Source organism: Apis florea, unplaced genomic scaffold, assembly GCF_048593485.1.
Source record: "Apis florea isolate Af1SG1 unplaced genomic scaffold, ASM4859348v1 contig_2492_pilon, whole genome shotgun sequence".
Lineage (NCBI taxonomy): Eukaryota > Metazoa > Arthropoda > Insecta > Hymenoptera > Apidae > Apis > Apis florea.
The window spans coordinates 3726793-3748671 of record NW_028256593.1 but is presented as its reverse complement, the minus strand read 5'-3'; the positions used below and the strand labels follow the sequence as shown (position 1 = coordinate 3748671).

At 40.2% G+C, this 21879-nt stretch overlaps 1 protein-coding gene across 13 annotated transcripts in view; it reads right to left on the bottom strand.

Annotated features, from left to right (window-relative positions):
* Window positions 1-21879, bottom strand: part of heph (polypyrimidine tract-binding protein 1 heph) — a 455618-nt gene that overhangs the window by 190661 nt on the left and 243078 nt on the right. For 3 of the 13 annotated variants that reach the window (XM_086906236.1, XM_086906241.1, XM_086906238.1), the window contains one exon: window positions 19941-19981. The exons of the other annotated variants lie outside the window; for them this stretch is intronic. The gene's annotated coding sequence lies outside the window, so the exon portion shown is untranslated. The remainder of the gene's footprint in view (window positions 1-19940; window positions 19982-21879) is intronic. 13 annotated transcript variants of the gene reach the window in all.

Below are 21879 nucleotides of genomic sequence, written 5' to 3'. Positions count from 1 at the left end.
ATTTTGTTGTTTGAAACAGCACGGTTTTCATGCTGTGCTGAAGATTCTTATTTTCTTTTTTTTTTTTTTTTTTTTTTATACAAGAAAACGTCTCCATCTTCGGTATCAATTTCAATTCGATTACGACACAAATGATACGACAACGTTACAAGAATGTATAAAAAAGAAATATGAAAATATCCTTCCAAGGATAAAAATTTGAGGCGATTAGGTAGTTTAAATTAGACGGAGTAAAAAATGAAGTAGGGAGTTGAGTAGGGAGATAGAAGCTCCTCTGTTTCTAATTTCTCTTGAATTATTTATCGAGAAATAATGGAATTGCATAATTATAAAACGTAGAACGTTGCAGGATATTGTAATAAAAGAGCGTACACGCGAGAACGAAGGAACAGACAGGGTCATACGTCGTAACGCAACGTTTCAAATTTCATTCCGAGAGAAATTATAAAAAAAATTTCATCCGAACTGGAAATAACTCGAACAGGAATTAAAACTTTGCTCCGACGTTATTTTGAACGATTACGATATTTCGCAAATTATCTCTCAAAGCCTTTCTCACGAACAACCGAAAATTGTACACGCATCGAGCCACCGGTGAATACCACAATGAGGCCAAGTCTCTCCCACAAATTTCGCCTCGAAAACGTCATTGTCAGAACGTTTCCAAGACGCCACGTCGGACGTTCCCTATTGTTTCTTGGCCCCGTCGTAGAAACGTCCACCGGTTACAATACTAATTGGTAGCCGGTTGGTAAACAACCGTGAAAGCATCCGGAGAGAGGCCCCTTTCCCTCGCCACAAAGCCGGCCCGCACGACTTTTCCACCCCTGTGCAGCATCTCCGCTCGAGGGTAACAATGGGGGGATGAACGGCCCTCCGGTGTGTTCCGGCTACGAGCAAGCATAACGACTCGCGTAAATTGGCGGCGAGACTTCCCGCCTGTCTTCTTTGACGACCTCTGACGAATCCCTGAATCGATTTTTACTTTTCTCTTCTTTCTTTTTTTCTAGAGGTGGAAGGGAAATGAAAGGGGAGGAGAATTAATTGTAAATTAATTGTATCTCTGAAAGAGTATCTTTTTACGCGAAATAAAAGAGGACTGAATGAGTTTGTCCGGGTGAATTTAAGGAATAAGAGGAATAATCCGTTCGATTTAGAGCTCGCTTCTATTGTGTTACTTGGAACACTCGATATTAACGTACAAAAGCAATTCAATATTATACTATTGTGTATCAGCTATAATTTTTCTGATTGATTGACACTTAGTAGAATATAATACTAATATCTTACTATTAATAATATTATATAGTAGTATATAGTATTATATAATACTATATAATATTAATATATATAGTAATATAGTATTTAGTATATTATATTTGGCACAATGTAATACTAGTAGTATATATTTGCACTTAGTATATATACTTAGTATCTTACTACTAATAACACTATAGTATAGTAGCGAATACTAGTGGCTAATATATAATTCTGGTGATATGATATACATTTACTAGTAATATAATACTTAGTATATTATATTTGGTATATTTGTACTTATATACTTGGCACTTAGTATATATTTAGTATATTGTAATGCTGGTGCAAAAATATACTCGATCAACCAACTAGGCCGCTCTGTATTTATTTGTTTCTTTCACAATGTATCAGTAATGCTGTTTTAACACAGCTGCCCCGCAGTGGACGTTGACGAAAAAGGTTGATAAACACACTAATGGACACTAATCGATAGAAACACAAGAGGAACAAAGCAAAGCGAGATCGGTGCGAGCCGCGAAAAAAAATAAATCTTCATTAATATCCGCGAAGTTCGTTTAACCAAGGTCCTAATGAATCCTAACGCGTCCTTCCATTAATCTTCCTCCCGATTCCACTCCGCTCAAAGGCGGCGCGTGTAGCACGCATGCATCGTGACTATAATGCAGTCATCATAACTCACGCCTCGCGAGTTTCGAATACCCACGGTGATTCTAATTTAGTTGCGACGAACCGAGCCGCGAACAATGCAGCCTCCGCGGGCCAATTTACATTTTCGTTCGTCTGATGGAACAACGTCGACGATGACGACGTCGAAAAAATCGTAGCCGTGATTTTCAGGCAAACGCTGTGATAACTTCTTCCCGGTGAGTTTCTGGATACTTTTGAAATTTTCATCCAGTTTTGTTCCGTTTTCAATGTACTCTTTTTTTTTCTTTTTCTTTTTCTTTTTCTTTTTCAAGTTGGAAAATCGGTAATTTTTTTCCTGATTAAATTTCAACTGTCGTTCATTTTTTGTGGACTGACATTCGTCTTGGTAACGAAGGGGAGAAGACGATGTAACGAGGAGACGAGTAGTTGGAATTTGAAAAAATAAATCTTTTTGTTGGGATAATCCTTCGATCTTTACATCATCTTCAAACTATTTTAATTTCACCAATAAATTTTCTGCCTTATTAAGCTGTCACTCTTCTTCGAAAGAATAGAATTATAAGGTGGCTACTTTTATGCAAAATCGAATTAATCTCGGGGGAAGTTTTTCTGTTCGAAATTACAGCTTTCATCGTGTGCCGACATAATTAATTTAATTTCGCGAAACTGTATTTCAAAATTTAATACGTCTTCCATATTCCTAAGAAATTTATGAACATTCCCCTCGTCTTAGAAATAAGAATCAGATCTTTAAGAAGAGGAATGAGAAGTTTCTTTCGCTTTCCGCAATCTTTATTTCTTTATCCGCAAAAAAAATTTCAAAAAATTGAAATCCCTTCTAGGAATGATAATAATAATTTTTATTCAATCAACGTAGCCCCATTTTTCAATTGTTTTTTAACTCAATAAACAAGTCTCGTATACCAACTTTTAACCTTTAAAATCAACTGAATCGAAAGATGTCTCTCAACGATATCAAAAGAATTACAAAAGCAACAACTTTTCAATTGTTTATAACTTAATAAATATCCTCCTAACCCAACCTAATCGACTCTCCGAAGACATTCCACAAATATATTACAATTACATGTTACAATTATAATAATATACTTTCTTCGAACACGTAGACGATTCCTCTTTAAAAAAAGAAGCGGCGAGAAAAGTGTGGTCGAATCTCGTTCGAGCCAATAACCTAATCCAACCTAACCTAACTTAATTAATTCTCTAAAGGCATATACTTTCTTCGAACACGACGAAAACATAACCGATTCCTCTTTCAAAAGAAAAGTATGCTCCAACCTAACCTAATCCAATTATAACAATTATAACAATATAACCTAACCTAACCTAAACTCTCCAAAGGCATTCTACGAATATGTTACAATTACATGTTACAATTATAACAATATATTTTCTTCGAATACGTTCCTCTTTAAAAAAGAAGCGACAAGAAAAATATGGTCGAATCTCGTCCAACCTAACCTAACCTAATTAACTCTCCAAAGGTATTCTACGAATATATTACAATTACGTGTTACAATTATAACAATACACTTTCTTCGAACACGACGAAGACGTAACCGATTCCTCCTCAAAAGAAAAGTATGCTCGAATCTCCAACCTAACCTAACCTAAACTCTCCAAAGGCATTCTACGAATATGTTACAATTACATGTTACAATTATAACAATATATTTTCTTCGAATACGTTCCTCTTTAAAAAAGAAGCGACAAGAAAAATATGGTCGAATCTCGTCCAACCTAACCTAACCTAATTAACTCTCCAAAGGTATTCTACATGTTACAATTATAACAATACACTTTCCTCGAACACGACGTAACCGATTCCTTCTTTAAAAAAGAAGCGACGAGATGTCGAAGTGTGGTCGAATCTCGTCCGAGGCGATTGCCATCCGTGCCGTCGGGAAACATAATTTCCCGCCGATGATCGGGAATCAGCATCGCGGAAATAGTCGTCTGAGGGTGTAATTCCCGTCACGAGAAGGGTCAACCGATTCCTCCTCCTCCTTCTCCTCCTCCAAGAGTCGCGCGTGGTCGCGTGCAACGAGGAGGCCGAGGAGAAATAAGAGAAGCGGGGCGCGGATGTGAAAAGAGGCCGACTAGAATCGAAGTCGAGCCTCCCTCCTCCCGGTAATGAGAAAATCACAAAAGGCGGCTGCTGGGGCTGAATGGGGTACCCGCCCGTCGATCCTTTTCGCCGGATGCTCGGGATCACCTTCGAGTAATCCGTTTTTCAATCTTATCCACCGGCGGGGGATTTCTCCAGATATCGCGTTTCCATCGAGGATGTCGGGATTAGCGTGCATTGTGTCGCGCGTAATGATGCGTTCGAAAAAGGGGTGGCGGTTTCGCGATTGACTTATTACGACGGGAGGGATGGATGGATGCAGTTTCTTTCTCCGCTTCTTTGTAGCCGCGTCGATGTTAAAATTTTTTTTTTTTTTTTTTTTTTTTCATTCATTCATCGTAGCTTCCTATTTATGGATTGGATGTTCAGCCGAAATTAAATTTCGTCTCGTCGACGAAACGAAGATGTCGTTTGTTTGCGCCATTTATTGTGAATTATTTTTGGTAATTGATATTTTACACGTATCAAGGTGTTTTTTTCTTTTTTCAGTTGTAGTTGTAAGGTTGTCGCAAGTCGAGTCGCAATCTTTATTGTGATTCTGGATATTGGAGGGGAAAAAATTTTTCATTGAACTCTTTCAAAACTAACTTTGCGATCCTCTTTGGACTGAGACGAAGTAGAACGTCTAGTAGAAAGCGGTGGGTGAGGAGAAAGAGACGAAGTAATAATAATCGTAGGGAAAGGGAATATCGAGTCTTTTTTTCATATTAATGAAAAAATTGGGATGGAGAGGAGGGGGGGGAGGGGGGCAGAGGTAATGAAGCGTGATATTCACGAGGTCGAAATTTCCCTCGGAATTCGAACATAATGAGTGGAAAATTGACTTCGCCGAGCGTCTTCGTCGCTGTTTGCGTCTCCGAAATTAAATAAACATGAATCCCCTCTCGCGCTTCGGTTTCGAGGAAATGAAACGAAATCTCGGCGATTATTCCGGCTGGCTCCATTAAAAGTTTCTCATAATTCAATCTCTAACTGTATCGAATCGAGAGGGGCTGGTCTATCCTCGATGTCGCGTTCCGTGATGACACGAGTTCGTCATCGTGTCGATGAAGAGATATAGCAGAAATCATATATTATAGTAATATTTTAGTTACGAGTTTATTAAGTCAGTCGTTGATTGAAGATTGCAACGATAATATAAAATATATATCATACCTCTATTTATCAAATTTACATCGAGTAAAAATATTACAAGTTTAAATTATCTTTGTAAGTTTTCACTCTTCGTTATCTACATTTCATTTCATGACTCACTTTATAATTTTACGTTCTACTAATTAACGTCGATATACGAATTACTTATCGGATCAACAGTTTTCTGATTAATTTTCATATCTGATCAATTCGTAATTTGAAATCTACATTATCTCGAAATATATCGCATCGGTCGAAAATTTTCAAATTTTTAACGAAATTGAAACGAAAATATTTCTTTCTCGATAAAAATATAGCAAATTGCCCAACAATCGAGTAATTATTTAAAATCAAATTGAGTGAAAAATATTTCTATTGCAATCACAAATATCGAAGCGTTAAAATCACATAACATAAGTATTCAAGAACACGTAGGAGCTATTAACGCGAAATAATGATGGAGAAGGGTAGGAAGAACGAAATTAAAGCAAAGGCTGACCGAGCTGTTTCCGGTTTTTCCATCCCGGATACCGGTAATTGAAAAGATCAGAATAAGCACGAATATACCACGCGATAAAATGTGCGGCGTGGTGATTTTTGAAATTTTATTTTCATAAAAAATTCCCGGGAAAAAATTCGTTTTCAATTATTTTAGATAAAAATCTTGGCTCTCCCTCAGTTTATTAACTGAATTTTTTAATTAAGGAACAAGAGATTTACGATCTAACGCAAAAGTAATTTATAAAAATTTCAGGGTGAATAATATTTCGAAGAGGAGAGAAGAAAAAAAGGCCAGCATGTCGGAATATTTTATCGAACGATATTGAAAAACAAATAAACAATTTTAAACGTAACAATCGAAATAAGCAACAAAGCGGAAAAAAACGCGTGGACAAAATTATCGTTTATAAGAATAAATTAAACTATGATTCGCTTTCATTGCTCGCATTGAATTTTCGTTCGAGTTGTACGTACAATTGTACCGAACAATTATAAAATAAATTTGAGGATAAATATATTTTAATTTCTCGCTGATTCTCATCATCTAGAAAAGAAAAAAACGAACATAAAAAAAAAACTAATCCGTTCAAAATTAATAAAATTTGAAAAAAAAAAAAAAAAAAGAACCCATTATTCAACCCGACGACCGAGAAGAAAAATAAAAGGAAGAAAGAAAAACAAAAGAGGGAAAAAATACCTGGCTAAATCCAACCGCAAGCAAAAGTTATAACCAAAGAGTAATCGATGCAAGAGCACATTGCTCCCGAGGCAAAAAGCCGCAAAAAGCTCGGCATACAGCGTGGAGCACAGAGCGTGGTCGGGGAACATTCCTCGGCGAGGCGGGCGCGTGTCGCAGAAAAGGGGTTGGAACGGTGAAAATAGCCGGCAAAACGAAAATGTGGAACGCGTGGGGAATGGGTTTCCGCGAGGGTATCGAGTGGAACGCGCGAAAGGGATGGAAAAACGCGGTGGAGAGGAACGACACGTTGCCTTCCCGCCTCTTTGTTTCGACCCCTGGCTTCGGGTGGTGTATTGTCGACATGCGATAAAGGAGGTGGAAACGAGGACGGTGGGTTAATTTCGTTGAAACGATCACCGTTGAAACCGTTTCATGGTGGGTGGCCAGTGATGAAAGGTGAGCAAAGTGTGGTTTCCAACCAAGGCGTTTTCAAAGATTGCTTTTCAAAGATCCGAGAGAGATTTGGAATTGGGAATGTTAATCGAACAGTAACATTTGATACATAGAATTTTTTAATCAAGGGAGATGATTTTTCGAGTCTTCTTCTTTTTTTTTTTTTTTAACTAATCGTAAACTGTATCCTACTATATCCATATTAACCACGTTAATATAATACGTTCCTATAAAAGAAAATATAAAATTCGATCGTATACTCCCAATTGGCCGAAACTTTGCCAATATCGGCCATTTTTTCTCAAATATTTCTCTTTCTCGAGCGAGAAATGTTGACTCTATGGTTGCTAATGAAGCGGCCAGTGAAGCGAAACCCTCGCCAGAGATCGGAAAGGGCAGTGTCCAGGGGGTGGAACCGAGTAGAAACTTGCTGAGAAATTTACAGGAAATAGATACACGAGTGTCGTTCAAACGCGTCGCTGTAGCTTCCATCGCAAAGCACACCCTCGAGATTCTTCGAATAATACTTCCTTCCAGAAAATGCACTCGGCAAACAGACGATGAAACGCATCGTTGAAAACGCGCTTTGTTCCAACTCGATATCTTAATCCATTTCCGAGATACACGAGCTCCAAGATATATTGCTCGATCACCATCATCTTTTCTTCGAAGCGAGCAGCAGTTATGATACATAAGCGAGCAGTAAACGGTAAAAAAAAAAAAAAGATTGCTGACTCAGCGAGTGTCATCGAGCAGTGGACACGTGACTCGCTTAAGACGATGATGGCGAAAAAATTAGGATTCGCTTCCAACGACGATATCTTCGAAACTGGAAGTCCGATCGGGATGAAACGAGAAGCATTTTAAAGGGGAGGCTTCCCCGCTTTCGATGGTGCAAGACAGAACGATTCGTAATGATTTGTCGCGATGTTATGGAACGTTGAATCCGTTCGTCTTTTTTTTTTTTTTGAGATTCGAGATACCGTCGAGAGATTCTTTCGAGTTCGTTCGCAATTGTTCCGACATGTTTTAACTTGGGAACTTGTTATTTCATTATTGAAAGTGGGAGGAATCGTTAATTTACGTGCTTTTGAATTGATAAATTCGAGAGGAAGCATGGTTGACTAGAGATTAGAACGTCGAAAGAGAAGGATTATAATAGTATTAAATGTTTGATGAAGCGCGCGTTGAAGTTAGTAGAATTTATTGCAAAGTTATTCATAAGTAAATTGTATATATATATATATCTTTTCAGAAAAATGTGGAATAATAATTCTCTCTCTGATTTTAATTTTATTTATTTCTTTTAAAAGAGAAAAATCTTCACATTATCTTTCTACTTATTACCACATCTACTTTTCCACTATTATTAATCCACATTCCGTGACGATATCTCCAAGACAAACCAAGAGGTGTTAACTAGGAGAAGCTTCTACACGTAAGACAACGAATAATCTTCGTTACGCAATTTAACAAGCCGAAGAACGATTCGAAGGTGCCAATTAAACAAACCAGGGAACTGTAACACGAAGAATACGGCAAGTTTAATGAAATGATTCAACAAACTCTGACAATTTGACAATAACAGAAAAGTTGGCAAGTTGGTGGGCTCGTCGCAACGAGTTCGTCCGACGATCAGAGACAGAAATCGTATCCTCGAAAAACCAAAATCCTTACGGAGAGGAGACTTGAACTTATGGAAATTTGTTCGATGGATAGAAACTCGATTAAATCGAGCGAATCGAAATAAATAATTAACGGCGAGTAATTGGAAAATTAAAAACAAGAGAGAGAGAGAGAGAGAGAGAGAGGAAGGGACAAAGACGAACGCAACTTCTTATGCAACGCCCTTGGCGGATTTTACCGCCGGTTTACGAGAAAACGAGCGGATTCGAAACGAATCGCTTCCGTTTCGCGAGTTTACGGCGCAACTCTGTCGACGACAACGACGACGACGACGACGACGATCGTTTCCTCGAGTATATCGCGTCGTAAAAGGAACGAGTTGCCGATATTGGAGAGAAGAAAGGGAAAAGGATTAGCGGGGTGAAGGGAGGGGGAGAGAGACGTGGAAATTGAAGGGAAAACAAGAGAGAAGTTCGAAGGAATAGAAAATTTCTCTACAAACACTTTTCTCTTATCGAAACAATGTACAATGTACAAATGAACTTGTATCTCCGGATTCTTCCTCCATTCTTCCTCCAACCAAATTTCTCCTCACCAAAATAAACGAGAAAGAGTTTGGACCGAATTTGATCTCTTTCTCGCGGTATACAGAAATTATTTTCGAAGGGATGTGGAACAGTGTTGTTTTCACAAATACTACAAAGAATTCTCGATATACAACGTTCGTCGACCAGCGTGATTCAGTTTCTCACTTATATACATCGGTTGTTCACAATGTCCTCTACTTCTTCGCTCCCTGCTTCGCCCGTTTCAACCGTTTTTCCAAAGCCGATCTTAATCGGCAGTCCAACTTCAATTCTGTTCTGTATTATCGATGGAAATTCGTAACAACATCCTCCTCTGTTATAATATAATTTTAGATTTAAAATTGTACAAAGATGCAGGGACACTTGCCCCTCTTTTCTGTTTCTATCGTTCTTAAATTCCAAACTCTGCGATTCCAACGTATATTTTATAGCAGCTATTCTACGTTTTATTGTATATAATATAATTATATTCCTGCTACTCGATTGCTAACCTTCTTAACACTAGGTCTACGGGACGCGTCTACACTTTGACGCATTTCGAATTTAATAAGGAAAATTACAAAACACGTTTGCATTTTTATTTTATCTCTTGTAGTGACTTTTATCCATTGATCGAGATAAATATATATTTAAGTTTATTTTCTTCAAAAGCGGTATGCCTATCTCTACGGATATGCGTCAATTTGACAAAATTTTGAGTAAATATGCAAACATCGCATCAATAATAAATAGGAATGTATCGACAATACTTCGATCCGTTATCCGATATCGTTATCTCAAATTAAACAAGCGATAGACAACTGTAATAACAATAACAGAAAGAACTAAACGCAGAATGTGAATTGATGTCAGAAGAGATTTTGAAGGTTTCAGTTGCTTGGTTCGAGTATTGAAAAATACTTGAATATTTTTTGAATATTAGCAATATTTTTGAAATTTTATAATATTTTGATCAACAGCCCTTCTTCATCATCTAAATACGTCTAGAAGAGGAAATGTCGTATCGAATTGACGCGTGTTCGTAGAGATAGGTATCGTAAGAAACGTCTACAAACCTAGAGTACAAATAGAAACAATTGAATATTGAAAGGGGGGTTAAAATCTTATTTTCCAGGAACAAGAAGACGTGTATTACGAATATCCCATATTTGGAACCTGTTAATACAAAGAAATAATATCTAGAGAGCATCCCAGAGAAATCCTCTTTTCGTCTCCGAATTCCGTTCCGAGCGTGCAAAATGGCGTGGTGGTGTGCGGTCGGTGGTGTTACACACGGGCGAAATTACACGTTCCACGATAACGTCATTAATCATTCTGTTTCGAATGTTCACCGTGTAAATAGAGGATCGTTTTGAAGCGCGGCCGCGTTTCCGCGCGGATTATCTCCCCGACGCCGACGCGAAACCGGCCGGCCGCAGTTTGTAAGCGTGCATGAAATATTGAACTATTAGCCGGCGGCGATATATCATTTTAATATCGCTCGAATCAATAGCGTTGTCCGCCGGGGGTTAATTACACGCCCTTTCCGGGCAGATCATTTCGCGACAAACGCTTCCGCTTCCCATGATCCCCTCTCTCTGTCTCTCTTTCTCTCCCTTTCTCCTTTTTGCTCGCCCTTCTTCGATCCCCTTCGACGGGGAAACTCGAAAATGCGAAGCGAGATCGAGCGTGCGGTAAACGTGATAAATTCTTAACGATCGATCGACGAACGGGATCGAACGGAGAGAAGAATGTTGGGACGATGGAAATTGTTCGAGTTGATGAGAGAGGAAAGAACGAGAGGATAAACACGAGGAGGGGGGAGAGAGAGGGAAGGGGTTAATGAAATAACAAAGGGATGAAAAAGGGGTTTGTAAAAGGGGGAAGGAAAGATGAATTCATCGATATCCTGGCACTTGCGGCGCGCTTCCGGTTTCCGTGACTCCCTTCAACAGCCATGCTCGTTCAATCACACGGGGCATGCGATTCGCTCGCATTGAAAGTAATCTCGAGTCGAGGCCGTTAGATCGGAAAGCTCGCCGACCGTAAAAATGGATTAGAATAACGCCAACGTTCGAGATAAATGTCACCGATAACCCGCTGATAACCGGGGTATAATGATAGTTGACCTCGACGGTTGATAAGTCGTTGATAAAGTTGGAGAAGAAATGGGTCGAAATCGGTTTTCTCTTTTTCAATCCAATTTTTAATTCCATTCGAATACAAGCGTTTTATAATATTCAATTAATCGCGACTTCTTCTCTCCCATACAAGATAAAAAAAAAAAATAATCAACGCAGTTTCCTTCTTTCTTCCCTTTCTTCAATTCGTGGAAATTGTTTTTGATCATCTCTTTTTCATCATTCTTAATCAACGCTCCTCGTTCGAAAGTGAGTCTCTTAAATCTTGAAAGCTGAAGCGAAAGCAAGTCGCGCTCTCCCATTTCCAAATTCGAAGCAAAAATAGTTCGGCAGCAGTTTCGAAAATTCGTTAATTAATTTTCTTAAAGTCGGTCGAGAAAGCAAGGAGAGGTCTCTTCCCTCTCTTCGGGTCCGACATTAGCCGATTCTAATCGAAACTGGGAAAAGCTCGTTATCGGAATTGTCTCGAGCTAAGCAGAACCGGGCTAATAGCGGAGCACAATGGGCACGGCTCGTGGTCGTGTGAAACACGGCACGTTGCACGGGATCAGGCGTGCTGTGGCGCCCACAACGGAGTCGGATGTTCGCACCCCTCCCCTCGCGTTTTAACGATGAAAGACTCGAGGCTACGTTCTACCGGGTCTCTCTCTCTCTCTCTCTCTCTCTCTTACGCTGAAACGTTTTATTATTATCACGCGTGATATTTTTCTTCTATTTTCATTATTATGCGTTATGCGTTGTTTAATACTTTGTTATCGTATTTACGCCATCGTTCTTCAAAAATATGATCGTATAAACTAAATTCTATTGTATCGGTGTGTAAGAAGGGACAGGTGGAGTTGATCGAGTTGAATCTGAAGGATTAACAATTCCTAAATTTGTACTTCGTCGAGAATTTTTGAGAAAATCTGTGTCTAGTCTATCTGCATCGCGCGTGACTGTTTGGAATTAATTAACGAGCCTGACTCGTGATGAAGATTTTGGCCCAAACAGGAATAACACGAGTGAGTTCATTCGTGGAATGAATTTTTGTAAGCTCCAATCGTCACTTAGTTCTTACCAGTACGAGAAGATCACGAGTCTTATAGTTGCAAAGCGCACCTGCCAGTGATTTTTTACTTCAGTTTCTGAAGTAAGATTTAATAATTTTATTTTTTGAATAAAAATGATAACGAATCAAGTGACAGTGAAGTGTTTGTACTGTTAAGAAAGCGTCTAAACCGTGCAGAACTATTAAGTTTTAAAGTATTTTTCTATTAGATATTGATTCAAGATGAGCATTTCTTATAATTAAATTTTTTGTCTATGATATACTATTTATTTTTAGGCATAGTATTATTACATTCTTTATAACAAAGACACACTTGAAGACGCTGAAGAAGATTGTAATTTCTATTAAAACAATGTATAAAAGCAAAAAGAATTATTGTTACGTCCACAAGACGTAAAGCAAATGACAAAATAACATATCACATTTATTTCTTTATTTATATTTCGACTCGTTATCGCAACTGTTTTCGAGCATCTCTGATCTGTTCACCTGTCGCTTGGGCCAGATTTCGTCGAGCTAAATAACACGAGAAGGGGGGAGGTTAAATTAATAGACACGAAACTTGCAACTAATAAATTCGAATTCGTAATCGTTTTCCACACGGATCGAAAGTTTCGTTAAAAAATCGGTTCGAAGAATGTAATTGATTCGCATGAGAGAAGCTCTTCACGGGAGATCCTCCACTTTGAATGTTATTCTCCAAATAAAACGAATCCTATCAACCGCTAAAATCTCTCTCTTTCACTCTTATTCCAGAATAACCTATCTAACCGTTTCATCCCCTGAAATCCATCCCGGTAACTCAGTTGTCTGAGCAGCCGCGACAGTCGCTATTCTTTATCTCGATCTGCCTGCCTTATTTCGTCGCTGCGTTATCGTCGGCAAAGCCAACTCCAATTACAACCACCGGGATACGCTCGGTTGGCCAATTGAAAAATAATAGAAGCCCCTCGATCCCCATGCTGCCTCGTCTAGACTACGTTTCAACTCCCTATTGGGGCTTGCGTTGAATGAAACGCCTCGTATTCGCTTAGAAACTGGTACCCTCGTGTCTATGCACGACTATGCATCGTTGATACTTTTGACTCGGATTGTATTCTTGTTCGATGATTAAATAAATAATCTGTATCAGAGACGATATTTTATAGAAGGATGCGAAAATCACCAGGCGTGCAAATAAGTTCCTTCTCCTTTTCTTTCTACTCTGATAACTTTTGATCGAATTCGAATAACTTTGCATTCGGATGACGCAGATGTATTTACTGTAGAAAAATATTAAGAATATTAGAATATCGGAAAGGTGTCCTTAAAAATGTCGTCGAAAAGAATATTAAGCGTTGATGATAGATATTTTAAATAGCGATAGTGACAGTAGCGATTTTATTTCGTCTACGAAAATAGTTGTGAGCGACTTAAAGCGACTTATATTAGCTATGCAAATAAGTTCTTTCTCTCTTTTTTCTACGATCACAACTTCTGAATTATTTCGAATATTGGAAGAATATTAAGCGTTTTTGGTGACAGGGAAAGTGAATCTGCGAAATAATTTGATAGATATTTTAAATAGTGACAGTAGTTTCGTGGCGCCGAAAGAGCGTTCTTTCCTTTTTCGGTCTCTTGCCCTACGACGATTCAAGTTCCAATAGCTGGTGTCATAAAAGAATATTAGTCACGTCATCGGCGTTCGAACAAGTCGAGTAAAAAGTGTCTAACAAAATTCGCGAATACCTTCAATTTTCGAATTTTATTAAGTTTCATCTCTCTCGATGTTTTCTTCGTCGATGCCCGATCAAAAAACCAACTCCGGACACCAACTTCGTCAGACGAAGCGTGGATCATTTATTAATTATCGATCGAGCATCGGGCAATATTAATCGGCGGGGAGGGGTGAAATTCGATAAATTTGGGGACGAAACGACCATGTTCGAAACGAAAGCGATTATCCCGCCCCATCCGTGAAAAATGATACGAAGAGAAGAGGGAAGAAGAACGGAGACAGATGTTCGGGGATCGTGGAAACGGCAGTTTCGCGGAACACACTTTGAGCATTCTTTTTCTCCTCCATTTGGAAATTTGATACTCTCTCTCTCTCTCCCGGACCTGGCCTTTCGCGATTCCGCGAATGATTGACGATCACGACTCCTTTCACGCTCCATCCTCCCCCCCCTCCACCTCTCCGCGTGACACGGGTCAAAGACACGTGAGGCAAGTTTCGCTCTTCCTTCCCCCGGAATTTTTCCAAAATTCCTTTTTCGGGATATTTTTGGAGATGTTCGTTCCTCGATCGGAGGAACGAAATATTATTCCGGCCAATTTCGAGGAAATTGAAAGAGCTTGCAAAAGAATTAATTATCGTCTCCCTGGCGCAACCCAAATCCCCCGCAAGAGGAAGAAGAAAAGGGGGAGAGAAATGGGGGAAGGTGGCGGGGTATCCAATAAACGAGAACAAACAGAGGTCTGGGGCGATCAGGGTGACACGCATCGGATTTCGGGATTTGCCGGATCCCCACAGCCTGGGCCCGGGGAATGGAAGGTGGGAAAGAAAGAAAGAAAGAAAGAGAGAGAGAAAAAGAGAAAGAAGAAAAAATGAGACAGGAAGCGCTGATCCACGTAAAGCGGACACCGATGGACGGTCGTCGCCGCCCTGTCCGCTGGATATATTTTTCTATTTTGTTGTCCACGTGGACGAGACTCGCATCCCTGAAACGCTCGTGAAGATTCCTTTTCCTATTTCTCTCCTTTCGGACAATGGATCAGACGGATGGAAAATTGATTTGGCAAAATTCTTCCTCCTTTTTAAATAAACTTAAGAGACGTACTGCTTGTTGGCTATGTAGTGATAAAATTTATTTATTGCAAGGTTCGTGTAAATAAAAAAAAACGATTAGAAGCAAAGTTCATTAAATTCTATTGAAACAATTCCGAGATTCAAAAGATTCTTCCCGAAACTCATCTCGTATCGGTACACAAGCCAATAATAATGCGGACCCTGATTCCTCCTCTATTAAAAAGGAAAATTTCTAGAACGAGATTCCTACAAAGGTCTGATTTGAGATAAAAACAATCTAATCATTCGACGGTATATCATTCCACGCTTTATAAGATTACACGCAAAGAGCTTAGGGATCTATTCACGATATTTGAATAAAACGAAACATAAATGAATATCGTCGCAGTTCGAATCGCCGCATCGATCCAAGCGATGCCTGAGAGTCGCCATTGGAGCGTAAACGATTACCAAAAATTACCAACATTGTCATCGGATTCCCCGTAAAATCTGTAAAAAGTGTTCGAGTTTAAGGGAGAGAAAAAATTCCGATCGGCGAAACGGACGGTCGCGAAAAAAGGCCATCTGGCGGCGATAAATGCTAATTAACGTTTGCAACGCGGCAGTTTACAACTCGCCATAACCCATAAATGTCCAATCAAGGGGCCGAAGTTCGCTCGACGACGGCTCGCTCCTTAAGCTGTCGAGTTAGTTTCCGCCACGCTAGTTTCCACCATTCCTTCTTTCCACCTCTTCCGCCTAGATTAACCCACCATCCCTCTCGTCCCCATCTCTCTCCTTCCCTCTCGACTCGTATTTCTAAGTAAATTTCGTTGTATAATTAACGTTTAATATCCAGCCAGACCTGTGTGCGCGCCGCTTTTCGCGGTTTGCGTCACGGTGAAGCCGGATCGCCTCGAATTAACTGCACCGACGCGACGTAATCTGAAACGCGACCAGGGGATGGGAACCTCATCCTGTTTGATCGGGGATCAAGGGACCCTTTTTAATCCTGCTTTCTCTCTCTCTCTCTCTCTCTCTCGTTATTTTCGTTTCTATGCACTTTTTCCTCCCCCCCCCCTACTTCTTGCGGTCAAATTTATTATTAAGTCGGGATTAACGGTGTCGAATTACGAATTCGATCGTCACAGGTCTCACGCAGGGGAAAACCTGTACTTCATCTCGCGAGCGATGTACTTCATCGTCACGAGTCAACGAGAATTCGAACGGAGATGTTTCATTCAACGCCGATCTCGAGGAACGATCGAACGAAAGAAGATATTGCGGATATTTTTCATCTGGACGATATGAAACAACTTCTTCGACGAACGAAAAACTATAATAATTTGATTAGCTTCGATCGATTTCCCTGTTAGCGGCAAACTCTTCTCCTAGAAATAGAAACAAAATCCGGATTAATCGTGATCGAAGCCCTGGAAAACGCGAGAAGCGGCGGTTGGCAGTTACGGGGTGAACGAGATTCGGGATGCGCGCAACCCTGTCAAACCAATTAAGTCGGACGCACTGTACAGGCTGCTTTCAGGGGCTTTGTTGCGAACTCGCCGGGCTGTTACGGCTGGCTGTGCCTGTAATGTATCAGTTTTATAGTGGACGACCCGTTCCAAGGCTGTGGCCGCACACCAGTTCTTATGGCCGGTCGAGCGAGGCGTTCGATTGTTCGAACACGTCGTAACCGGTGGCGGCCGGATGGATGCTTTAATAGCTTCTGAAACGATGTTTCGGCTGTTTCCAGGAGCGAGGGAAATGTTTTCGTGCGTGGACGGAATAGGATATAACAAGTATATTATAGCGACGAGATTACGACGACGAAGAGTCGTCCGTTAGACGCGTATCTTGACTTGAAAAAGATATTTCTTCAAAGAGTGTCGTTCGGCCAGGAGGCGAGCCTCTAAAATTCTTTCGCGTCGCGAACGAATATCGTTTCAAAACATACCCAATCGACCGAACAGCTTACATGTATCTGATTGGATCAGTAATAACTAAACTTTTATAATGTGCACTTATAATATATTTATTTTGGCGAAATAAAATCTTTTTGAATACTTTAAATTTTCAATTTATACACTGCACCCACTTGAACATAACATGTCCTCAGTTGGAGACACGTTACATCCTCCTCTCCTCTCTCTCTTCCTAGGAGATATTTTATTCAATTAAAAAATCATTATTTGATTTAATTCAGCAAAGCAGCATGATTTCTTTTTCCACGATTGAAGGATAATTCGTGACCGAAAGGGTAATAATGAAAACCGGTTCCTACAGTTCCTTTCTTGACGGGCGACTTCTCCGTCGTGCCATTCCTGCCCAACGAGTCGCCGTATCAAAAATGTACTCGAGAAAGATCGTCAGCGGCCGCATCTACGCCTCGCAATTCGAATTGCTTTCACGGTGTTTATTGGGAAAAAAATTGACGACAGAAACAAAATATCGATGCTATGTTTCCAGAGAACGATACTCGACGCGCAATAGCTTCAATCACTCGTCATATCGTACGATATGCACATATGCATAGCGACTATAGTCCCTCGTAGTATCCCATTGGCATCTTATGCAGAGCGATTATAGTCGCTCGTCAATGGCATTTTATGCAGAGCGACTATAGTTGCTTATTAGTAGCATTTTATGCAGAGCGACTATAGTCGTTCGTAATACTTCACGACTATAATCATCCATCCTTGGCATTTTATGCAAAACGACTACAATCATCCATCATTGGCATTTTATGCAGAGCGATTATAGTCGCCTGTCAGTGACATCTTATGCAGAGCGATTATAGTCGCCCCTAATTTCTCAGTGGCATCTTATGCAGAGCGACTATAGTCGCCCGTAAATGTCATCTTATTCAGAGCGACTATAGTACTCAATGGTATTTTATGCAGAGCGATTATAGTCGCCCGTCAATGGCATCCTATTCAGAGCGACTATAGTATCTGAGTGGCATCTTATGCAGAGCGACTATAGTCGCCCGTAAATGTTAGTTTATTCAGAGCGACTATAGTATCTGAGTGGCATCTTATGCAGAGCGATTATAGTCGCCCTTAATTTCTCAGTGGCATCTTATGCAGAGCGACTATAGTCGCCCGTCAATGGCATCTTATTCAGAGCGACTATAGTATCTCAATGATATTTTATGCAGAGCGATTATAGTCGCCCGTCAATGGCATCCTATTCAGAGCGACTATAGTATCTGAGTGGCATCTTATGCAGAGCGATTATAGTCGCCCGTAGTAGCTTAAAAAGAGCTTAAAATCAAGATACACTAGTCTCGATAGTCTCGACTCGTCTCGAGAGAATCGTCAACGGTTCCTTGATACGTCGGGCACATGCCTGCCGTCAGATCGTCCCTCGAACGAACCCTTAAAAAAAGAAGCGAGCCTCGGCCAATCAGGGCCGACAGCCGAGTGGGTTAGAAACCGGCTGGGTTAGAACCCGGTACGAAACCACGTTTGAAAATCGATACAATACACGAGTGAGAGAAGTCCGTGCACAAAGGCGTGCACGGGGATCGTAGAAGTGAATAGCGGCGTGTATCGGGTCGGCATAATACACTTTCGTCGTCATACCACGGTCGGCGGCGGCCAGAGACTGGAGATTACGCGCGCGCATAAAATCCTCCCTCCGGCTCGGCGGCGACCCTCGCTCCCCCCAAAGGCCTCCTGGCCTCTTTGTGCCCTTAACTCCCCCCCCCTTTCTCTCTCTCTCTCTTTTCCCGTATCGGGAAGCACACACGGAGCGGAGTCGTGTGTGATGTGGTATTTCCAGGAGAACGTTAATTAATAATTTAATCGAAGAGGCTGCTCCGGTCCTGCAGCGTCGGATCTGCTGCTGCCTCTCTAATTAAAACCGACCCCCGCATGACGAACACGCTATTACGCCGCGCGCGTACGTGTGTTGGAGGGGTGGCCAGACGCGAACACAACGGACACTTTTGGGGAAAATAGGGGAGAGGGGTTTGGTTCTGGTTCCAGTGGAGAGTCTTAGGGTGTCCAACTCCGCGCGTTCATTGATCCGCCCCCGTTGAAATCTGACGTTTCCATCGGCGGGACGGAGGGGGTTGGTGGTGGTGGTGGATTGTCGGTTTCGAGGGAAGCAGGTGGTTTCGAAATTTGTAAAGAGGCGTCCTGGGGTGGCGACGAGCCGATTAACCCCCTATATTCAGATTTTTTCGTGACACGGATTTCTTTCCGAGACGAATTATACAATTTTCGAGAATATTTCACACGATTCGAAGATTCTTGTGATCGTGAATCGATACGACGGAATGTCGACGAAAGGAGCCTCGATTCAAAGATCCGAAAGGAACTCTCTGATCCTCCTCTGTCTGTCGAAAAGTTGTATCAAGTTGCGGGGGAAAAAATCATCGTGTTCGGATATAACATTTCTATCCAAACGGTGAAATAGTGTGTATATATATATATATAAGCGCGATCTTCGTCATTTGGAGGAATAACAAGCCCGCGGCAGGGTTAAACAGGGAAAATCCAAAATTACGGAGGGGGAGGGGAGAGGAGGAAGACAAGCAAGACACCGAGACTTGCGCGGAAACACGTTAAACCGGGGGATGTTACCGTAATATTACATCCACTATTAACTCGCGTAATGAGAGCTCATAAGAAACGTACACCGTCGTAAACAGAATATTTTATTACGCGAGAGTAATGACGAAAACCCCACGGGTGGATCTGGCCCAGGTGGATAAAGCTATGAAATATCCTGGCTTATTACTGTCCCCCGACATTTCGAATTCCGGATTTTTGTCTTTCCAACGGAATTTTTTAGATTCGCTCGTACCGTAGCGAGGAATTGCGTGCGTATATATCGCGTGAAATTGTATCGTGTGGATGGAAAGGAAAGAAAGAAAGAAAGAAAGAAAAAATTAATAATAATAATAATAATAATAATAATAATAACAATTAGACTCACCGAGATGAACTCGAAAGCTGGAGCAAATTTTGGATGCTTACCTGCAACAAAGAATAAGAGAGATGATTAATCGTAATTATTTTTCGATCACTTTTAATCGATTAGAAAGTGGTAAAAATTCGAAAACTTTGATCTTTCTTTTTTTTTTTTTAAATAATTCGCGAAAAAATTCGTCACGCGTTGTAATTATTGTTGTTGTTTTATATATAAATACCAGGCCACGATAGAAAATTATATTTACGATCTCTTTATTCGTTTAACGTGATGTCGTGTAATTCCTTCCAGGCAAGAAAATGAAATTATTATCACCGGTTCCGTTAAACGTAATTTCCCGAGTCCGAATTCTCCCCTCCTGTTTGAAAATGAAATGAACGTTTCGATCCGTATGAAAAATTAAAACGAACAGGGGCAACACGAGAGGAACGCGGATTCGGTTTATCAACATTTTAACTAAAACAAACGAGCCCTAACGCAAACGCGAAACAATGAGTTGGTTAGAGAATTTCGAACAAATCAACGCTTGTTGAGCTCTCGGGTGAAAATTAAAAATTCACGTTCGAAAGTCGAAACCTATCTCCGGTATTACGGGAAAGAGAGAAATAAAGAAAAAAATAATATTCCACGAGTATTGATGAAACTTTCTTGAGAAAAATGTATCAAAAAGAAAAAAAGAATTCGAGCAAAAAATAAAGAACAGTTCGATTCGATCAAGGCACAATTATTTTGAAGTGCAAAATAATTAATTTTCCACAATCTATGAATAACATTCGTGTTGGAAGAAATTTCGAACGTGTTCCAAGGAATGCGTTCCGGGGAATATATGACGGTTCACAGGATTATTATTACGGAGCACAGAGGATCAGTAATGATGATCTAAATGGACCTTGTCGCGCCTCAAAGTTCTCGAGAGAGATAACAGAGTCCCGAAACAATGGAATTTCTGTGAGCTAGTTTATACCATTTTGCCTCGATATTCGCAAGATTTCAACAATGCAACGTGCAGCACGGCTCGTTATATGTTACACGTACGGAGGATTCGCTCCCTTTGAACGAAAATTCCGAATTCCGTATTTTTGGGATGGTTTCATTTTGAGAAAAATCGTGGCAAATTTTAGGAGGAATATCGAATAAAAATTTCAACGAGGTAACATTAATTCTCGATCCTGCACAATGATACGATAATAACAATTAAATATTACATATCACTATACAATTATATTGTTACACGTACGAAAGATTCGCTCCCTTTGAACGAAAATTCTGAATTTCATATTTCTCGTTTCATTTTGAGAAAAATCGTGGCAAATTTTAGGAGGAATATCGAATGAAATTCTTAATCCTGCACGATGACACGCAATAACAACAATTACACATTATATATCGTGCCATTATATCGATTCGATAAATTACAAAATTACGATACAACAATTTCAAATTCAAACTCTAGGCATACCACTAACACTCGCGACACAAGTTTTAATTTGTATAAATAAAAAAAAAAAATTCACGGTAGCCATTGTTACGAAAGAATAAAATAAAATACATCGAAAGAGCATACGAGATACTGGACGAATTATTTTCAAAGCCATAAAAAAGTTTCCTGAATTACTAGAATTTTTTAAAAAGAAGAAGAAAAAAAAAAAGATTCAGAACTTCCCTAATCCTCGCCTCAAACGCTGTATATACAAACAAGTATGTATAAATCCTTGCCAACTAGCCATCTTGCTGGCTAATTAGCACGAGGAAACGGCAAAGCGATCGTTTTGCAAAGCAGGATCGACGCAGGAAACGGTTAACGAGAAAAATTCAGATAGATAGAAAGAAAGAGAGAGAGAGAGAGAGAGAGAGAGAGGGGGATAAGCAAGGTGGGCGGCGTTACGTGGGGATGAAATTAGCGAGGACTAAGCAACGCTTAGACCGTATACATCCCTCTGGGGGA